The sequence below is a fragment of the Numida meleagris genome, chromosome 3 (genome assembly GCF_002078875.1).
Source record: "Numida meleagris isolate 19003 breed g44 Domestic line chromosome 3, NumMel1.0, whole genome shotgun sequence".
Classification (NCBI taxonomy): Eukaryota; Metazoa; Chordata; class Aves; order Galliformes; family Numididae; genus Numida; species Numida meleagris.
In genome coordinates, this window is record NC_034411.1 from 74,955,666 (window position 1) to 74,964,399 (window position 8,734).

The window sequence follows — 8,734 nt, forward strand, 5'->3', positions numbered from 1 at the left end:
AAGTGGTAAATGTTTAGCACAGCGCGTGGTAATTGACTTAGCCATGCAGTTCCCATTACTGTTAATAGGAATCAGATGGCTAAATCCCTGGGCTAAAAATGTACTTTTAAATAGATATCTGCATGAGTGCCAAGCACAAAGTATCAAGGTAATAAAAACTATCAGTGAGGAAGATACAAATACTAAGGACATTAAATGAAGACACCAAGAGAGTTTATGGATAGACACAAAACTGGGGAAAGATTGTACTGTGAAATCATTTACTGGAACTAGTTTTCATATAACTTAGATAAGATTTTAGAGAACAATTTATGCATTGGCTGAGAACAAAAGTCTTCAAAGGCAGGGGAACACCTATGCGTCCCTAGTAGATATGAGGAGAACAGGGGCCACCTATAACAGAGCCACACAGGAGTATATGAGCTTGTCTTAGTGCCTAGGAAACTCCACAAACACACTTAGTGGCAGGATGGAAAATGGTATAACTGTTGTGTCTGTGTTTATAACTGATTTGCCAGCCTGGCTTACTGGCTAATAATTCTTCAGAAGACAGGGATCAGTAGAAGAGCTATGCCCTGTAGAATATACTGCAAATATTCAATAATACTTCAGAATGCAAAAGTGAGATTGAAAGTAAACATCAGAAATCAATTGAATGATTGAAATACAGGCCAATATTCTACCAGCATTATATATATAGATAAGGATAGATAAAGAAAAATATACAGTAATAAGGATAAAAATTGTAATGATAAAGATATAGAGAGATATGGAGAGATAGAGATAGAGATAGAGACAGAGATAGAGATAGATAATGTTTATGAATTGGGGTTCAGCTCTGCTGGAACTAGGGACAGAAAATCTACAGCCTGAAGTTGTAATAATGTTGCTTATTAGTTGTTACAAACAATAATTAATAAGACTATGTAGTATTAATATTGATAGAATAACTGAGCCCAGGATGTCAGAGATGTTTACATTACTGAACAACATCTGAGAAACAAGGTTTGTGATTTGAAGAATAAGAACCTCAGCCTACTCAGTTGCCATGACAAACAAAATGAGAAATCGGTGCCAAAGTTTGGACATTTATTGACTAAGATACACAAAGGGAAAAGAATCAAAACAAAATAAAGAGTCCTCTGAAACTGAAATAGAGTTTCTGCACGAAGAAAAAAAATAATCAAACTATATCAAAGTCCTTCTTTCAGAGACAGGATTGTGGATACACTCTCTGATTCTGTCAAGTAATCTTTCTTTGTCAGGATGAAAGAGTTCGTTCTGTTGTTCAGGTATGAGCTGTGAGTGATAGTTTCTTTCCCTGCCTTTGACAAAACATGCAGACATGGTTACAAAAGGAAAAAAAGATATATAAAAGTGAGAAAATTCAGTTTTTATTGATGTTTTCAGGCTCCATGGCAGCTGTCTAGTTACAAACAGTCCATTCTGGACTGACAATGACCATGGAGCTCTCACCCTGAACTTTGTTCTCCATATATCATCCAAGTAATCTGACCAGGTTACTCCTCTCATTCAGATGAGAGGACTCATCCAAGTCATTTTGTCTTCCTTTGGGATGCCATGAAATGGCATGGGGGAAGGGATATTGTCCCGCTTAGGCCAGTGAGTGTTAGCATGGGGCAGAGCCTACTCTGATGCTATGCCACTTTTAGCATCCTCTCTGAACCCCTCTGCAATCATGCTTGGGCTTCATGTACTCCACTCCTAAAATTGCAAGATTAAGCAACTCTGCAAGGCCCATGCTCCTCTGTGTATCTGGGCCTGAGTGTCCTTGCTTCCAGTTCCCTCTCTACTGAACAGCAAAAGCCATTTAACAGGCCAGTGAGCTTGGTCCTTTCAAGTCAGTCGGAAATGAGTTGCCCTCAGAAACGGTTCTTGCCTTTTGTCCTCTCATCAGGATTTTGCAGTTATCCTTTTTCATTCCTAACTGTGGCTATTTAGAACTTGAGTCTTTTGTGCTGATATGTCACTGCCACAGAAGTGGGCAGATTTGATTATCTTTCTGATCCTTGTGAGTAATCTCATTTCAAACTTTGACCTCCCACAGGCACCTGCTCCTTTTGACATCAAAGCCAGCTCTTTATCATGGAAGTGGCTTAGCCTTATGGCAAAATTATCGATTGCAGATGACTTATACACTTCTCCTGCTGTGCTCTATCAAAAGCTGATCATCTCTTTTGTTGCTTCTTTTGAAAATTAGGTTGAATTTGTTACTGTCTCAAGTAGCTGGCTCTATGCTTGCTCATAACTTCTCAGGAATTGTCTCCATCTCTCTTTATGCATCCCCACTTCCCTTTGTTACCCTCTACACCATTATTATTTCACAGTGCTCCAAAGGCAGGCTGACTTATCACCCAGAGTCCCCGTTTTTTCATCCAAAATTGCTGGTAGAGCACAATTTCTGCCAGTCTGTGCATACTGTGCAGGTCGCTGGGCTCAGCAGACCTGCATTCCATACTGTATTCTAGAAAACAGCTCTCCTGTTGGAGAAGAGGCAAGCCCTCCCTCTAAACTTGGGCATGCCAGTAGCTTTACATCCTTCCTCAGTCTCTTACACTTTGTTGTAGGTATTTCAGGGAAGGTAGTATCCCACAGCCTGTGTGAGCTGTTACACGTGGCACAGGGATGCAGTTCTGAAAATACTTACAGTGGCCATTGTGATTATGTTTGGATTTCCATACATGCAAATGTCTCCAAAGAGTCTCACCAATATCTTAAGTGAGAATTTATCACAACTGACATGTTCACATTTTTTAAACTATAGGTCTAATTCAACTGGCTGTGATCAGTTCCCTTTCTTAGTATTAGTTCCTATTTTGGCCAGAATCCAATCATTTGTTTCTGAGACTAATGATGCATTGAATGAATGTATCTGCTTACCAGCACCAACCTCTTCTATCAAATAAAATTACTTTTGCTACTTTCATTTACTCAACAATTTTCTTAGACTTTTCCTAAAAGAGTAATGACAAGTTTGAAACTGTAAGCCAAAAAATTAAATACCTACCTTATGTTCTAGCTCCAAGATCTGATTTTAAGTAGTCTATCCTTCTAGCTTTAAGCAATTGCTCTTGACAGCCTTTCCCCTTTGGTGCTTTAATCCATTCAATTTCACTTACAGTATTCTGCTTGCTACCAAGGTACAAGAAAGCAAGTGACCATTCAGCATAAGACACTGCAAAACAAGGTTGAGCTGCAGACCAAAATACAGACAAAAGAAGTATAGAAACATTTTTTACCCCTCTATATGAAAGGGTTCAAAATTGGGGTTCCCCCAAAACTAACTCAAACACATTAGAATTTGTTTACAGTTGCAAGATTTGCTTGTCTTTGTAATGCCTGGCTGATGACACTGTGCAGCGTCTGGCAATGATGCCACTGATATGCAAACCATGGGAATGTGACATTTCAGTCTGCACATCTGGCAACTCAGAACTCCTTAGGAAGAACTGTCTGCTAAGCAGGCATCACTTGCTGGGACTGATACTACAAAATATGGCACTACTCTCTCTGTGTTCAGCAATGGCTGCTTAATTATTTACTGTCTCTATTATCATCTGAATTTATTATGAGAATGTGGAATTTTCTATTACTGCTTTACCTCAGCTTTTGGTAAAAACATTGATGGTGCAAAACAATTGAGAAGGTAGAAGTTCTATGGCTAAAAAAGAATAGAGCCTAGCTGGATATAAGTCTCAGGAGGCTTTACTGCAGTTTTACTGTAAAACTGCAAATCTTATTCTCAAAAGTATATACCCAAAATAAAATTGTATGCTAACAGAAAATAGAACCCCCTCAACCTCAAATCCTATAAAATGCAAGTAGATATCCCTAAGAATCTCATTCTTTGGAGAAATAACTGACTGGTATATTGAAGGGTCTTCTGGCTGAAAGTGCTGTCTATGAGAAGAAGACATATAAATTAACATTTATGTGTTCTTATCGAAAGAAGATGAAAATGACAAACACACATATGTGCATGCAGAGAATCTTTCCTCCCTGTTCGTATTGTGTCAGTTATCTTCAATGAATAAAAGTTCTTTCAGAGCAGAGACAATATCAACATAGGGTATCGCACTTTGTACATTGTATCCCCAATCTGATGACTGGGTTTTAAGGTCTCTGCTACACTACAGATGTACTAAGCTGAGTACTGCTATTGAGAAACAGAGATTTCTTATTAGTTACCCAGTTCCAAAACCTGGAAAATTTATAAGACTTCTGATTTTAAGCTAGATATTGAGAATAGATTTGAGATGTCAATTATGCCACTGTAATCTAGTGGTGCAATTCTAACCTTGCTTTTTCAGATCAAATTCTTTGGTTTTAATTCTCTTTTATGTTATTACTAGCACAAATAATCCAGGCACTATACACAACTGTTCTATTTGTACCAGCTTGCAAGTGTTTTACTGTAATCAAATTCAGACCTTTAACATGACACACATAATTTGAGACCATTGAAATTCTAGGTTAAATCCAAAAGTGATTTGTTGGAGGTATAAGTTAGTCTCTGTATACATAATTTCACCCTCAGAAATAAGACAAAGTACAGTCAGATAATAAGGTGTAAGTTAGACAAAAATACATACTAACCTTCAGGTTCTTTACAGCTTCAAATCACAGATTACTGAAATTAAAGGAAATTTTCCTGAATTCAATGGCATTTAGGTTCATCAATATAAAACACTTTCGATATTATTTTGATGGAATTAATTGCATCGTTGGAAAATAAAAGTTCCCAAATAACTAAAAATTGGCCTACAAGGGACACAGGGCTTAACTTGAAAAAAGGTGGTGTGGCAGGTTTTTCCCGACTCCCACCAGATGAGGAGTTAAATCTAATAATTAGAATGCTAAATCTGCTGTCTTGTACAGGCAATCCAATATTGGGACCTATATCTTTGCTCTGGACTGTGTCACCAATGGTAACTCTATTGCATAAACATAACTGTGTTCTAGTCATTCTGTCATTTGCAGCAATGTGTGAGCACAGCTGCTAAAAATACATTCTTGTATTTTATGTAGTTCCAGTCAAATCAAATCACCTTAATTCTGTTCAGTGAAAAATATTTCAAGACGTTACAGAAGAATTAGATCATTTAGGCTTTACGTATGTTTGTGTTATCTGTGTTTTTTATATAGATATAAACAGATTGAACTGCCATAAGAACCTGGTCTAATACTTTCATCCTATTCCTTCTGGCTTGATTCTTCTCATGAGAGTTCTCCCTTTTGGAAATGGAACAATTGCTGTCCCTAGGAAATCCACTCCTTTTTGAACAGAAGTTCAAAAGCTCTGTAGTTTAAACATTCTCTTGAAGCCAAATAGCTGTATCATTCTGGCATTTCTAATGTATCTTTGAAAACTCTAATGACTGTTTGAATAAAATAAAAGAGTTATTTTCGCATTTATTTCATCTAAGTGCCTTGGGAGTGGAAATCAGTGACTCACATTTTATCACTCAACCTTTTCCTTAATTTTATTTACATGTTTGTCAGAAGCATCGACCCTCCAGTTATTTGCATGAAATGCTGGCTTTTTACAAAATTACTCTGTAATAGAATAGAATTACCAATTCTTTTGTGCCTGTACAAAATTAATTCTGACCCTTCCACACTGAAAACACCGGTTAGTTCAACCTACCCATTTTGTCTGAAGGACAGCATAATCCTCTGAGACGCAGTGACTCCTAGAGATGCTTCCTTTCTTTCCAAGTCAGTATGTCACAGGCTGTAAAATTTGCACTGCCACCAGTATACGACCTGGAAGATTCTCTTGAGCAACTTGATTTTAATTACTGCTTTTATAATATTAGCTATGCATTGGACAATTGTCTTTGGAAAAGAGTGTACATATGTGTAAATTTATGTATGTTTTTTCTTCAGGGCATTCATTTCGCAAGAAGGTACATGATGCTGAACCTGTTCATTAGATCACCAGCCTGGTTCTCAGGTTGATCTCTCTGTAGATTGAAGCAAATAAGATGTTCCATGGACACCAAATGCCCACCAAGTCAACTAGGAAACACTGAAGAGTGCTTTTTAGGTTGGTTGCCAACTAGCTGGCCTCCTTGGGAGTCTATAACCCAATCTTGTGAATTGGTGGAAATAAACCTCCCTAATATTCCAGGGTTTTCAGGATCACTGAAGTTCCAGGTTTTCCTTTTTACTTTATTTTGACCTTAGCTTTTTTAAGGAACTTAAGTTTTCAGAACATGATCAATAGACCAAATCATTCTTTTAGATATTTGTTGGGAAAATGCATGTGGCTTCCTGCAAACATACATGCATAAGCACATCTGCTGCAGCACTTGAAATGTGTGGCTTTATTTTTTTTCATCTTTACCACTTAATACTTAGTCTGCAGCAATCAGGACAAGAATTGAAGAGAAGTATTAGTGCGGTATATATGGCAGTCTTCGCATTCTTAATAAAACCTGGCTCTTTAAGAAGAGGGTTATCGAGCTTTCTTTCCTAGCATTAACTTTGCTTACTGTTATTATATATTGAGTTTCCTAAAGGAGTCTAAAAGGCATAGGTGTTCAAATCCTGATGAAATTAAGTAAAATATGTGCACTCGATGCTTATTCTTTCTCTTAAAAATATCAGTCTTCATGCATAATAAATAAGGCAGCATTAACTATTGATTTCTCCAAGGAGCATAATGACTGAACTAAGTCTAATCTTAGGGTAGCTTTCATAAAGAGGAGATGAGGTTAATGACCTTACCTGAGTGTGTGACTTTGGATACTTAACAGGTAAGGTAGATGAAAGTTTGCTAAATGAAAAATTGATGGTCTTTTTACTCACAGACTGAAGTGCATTCCCCTTGATGGGAAAGAAAATTGTGATGGGAATCTGGGACATTCTGAAATCTTAGTAGGGCTTCTGAGGAGCAGCTCATAGCAGTCCACAGATGACCAGCCCCTTGCTGTTTATTACAGCATTAAGAAAATGCTGATTTTTAGAGACAGAATTGCCTTATTTTTTAGCAATAACTTATTTCTTTCAGAACAGCCACTGACCGTGAATTTCCACTTCTACGCATTTCACATTTTCTCACCGTGTGGTACAGCGCTGGAGTCTTCCATTTGCTTAATTTGTAGATTTTGGTTCAGTGGTTTCGATTGTGTGTCACTTTGCTTATTTGCTTTGATTTGCTCCAAAGCACGATTCCCTTTGGGGTCTCTTGACTCCTTTCAGCTGAACAAACTGTCTCATCTCTTGCTATAAACAAGGTACAGATACAGCGGCACCTGCCAAAGCAAGCGTTCCTACTATCACATTTATGTCTTCCAAACAACCATTACCAAGAATGACACTGTGACATACTAAAAATGATATTTGATTTGCATTTCAGTAAATTAATTCTTACAAAGTAATCTCATTGGTTTCAGAGCTTTTGTTTTCTTTCTGTTTTATCCTTTCTGCATTTACTGGTTCATCTATCCAGAAATGAGAAATTACGGGGTGGCTCTGTTTTTCTTCGCAGATTCTGCTATGTTGGCATCACGTCCCCATGTTCTCCTTTTTAGTAACCTATTCTTACAGGCATGTGATCTTTCATAGGTTTTCTATACATAAGGCAGAAAGGTTCATTAGTTAACTGAATCCAGCCTCTTAGTTTGAGTCTTAATTTTTTAAAGTAAAAATAAAAGATGTTTCCACAATGACAAAGCATTTTTTGACAGAAAACAGGTTAAAAAGGATATTTCAAATGGTTTTAGCCTAACTCCAAATATGAAAGTGAGTTTTTTTCTGACCTAACTTAGAAAATACAAATCTGCAGAGTAAATAAGTGGAAAACAGAATCCAGCATCTGCAGTCTAACATTCTGCTGCCCTGTCTCCAGGTGCAGACACATCTGATGTTTCTGGAGAAGGTGAAAAAGAAAAAAAAAGGTAAATTAAGACATCAGACCTGAGAATAAATCTGTCCAGTGAACAGTGGAGACCCTTTCTCTTCACTGACCTCCAGAAGCCTTGCAAAGCTTCGGTTACAGCAATTGTCTTAACACAGAACTCCAGGTATCATGCGCACTCTAAAGGCAATAAACTTACTGTTAACTTATTATTATATTAAAATAACTTATTATCCTTTCCCTGGTCCACAAAAAGATGACATAAATAATGAATTCATGCCTTTACGAACATTAAGGTCAGGAAGCACCACTACAACTATGCTACCTGAGTCCCTGGACCTATTGGCCACAAAATTTCTCCCAGAGGATAGATTAATTTGCATCTCCTAGAAGTATTTTAAAATTTTTTTTTAGAATCTACATCCATGTTAAGTCCCAACCTCAACTGTTATTTAGTACAGTTATCCTTTCTGATAGAAAGCTATGACTTTTTTCAAGGCTGAATTTGTCTAACTCTTGGCCATGGACTTTATTCCATCTTTGTCAATAAAATGAGAACATCCCTGTAAATGGATCTCTTTTCCATGCGTAAGTACTTAGACATAAAGGCCAAGCCACTCCCCAATCTCTTCTCAGATAAAATGGACAGATTGGACTCTGTAAGCCCCACACAGTACAATTTGTTTTCCAGCTGCCACATCAAACTTTCCAAACCTTTCATCTCTGGCACCACTTTTAGGCTACACCACCACCCTGGAATGCGGGAGAGGTCTTCAAAGGATTTTAGAGTGACCATCTGATATCCACACTGAAGTATTGACTGAGGGGATTTTGAAATTTCTTTTGGTT

At 37.4% G+C, this 8,734-nt stretch overlaps 1 long non-coding RNA gene across 1 annotated transcript; it reads right to left on the reverse strand.

Moving 5' to 3' along the window:
- LOC110395271 lies at nucleotides 855-6,895 on the reverse strand. Its single transcript, XR_002436282.1, has 4 exons — nucleotides 5,669-6,895; nucleotides 4,618-4,651; nucleotides 3,029-3,153; nucleotides 855-1,325 (listed from the first exon to the last, which is right to left on the reverse strand). It is a non-coding gene; the product is annotated as an uncharacterized LOC110395271 (long non-coding RNA).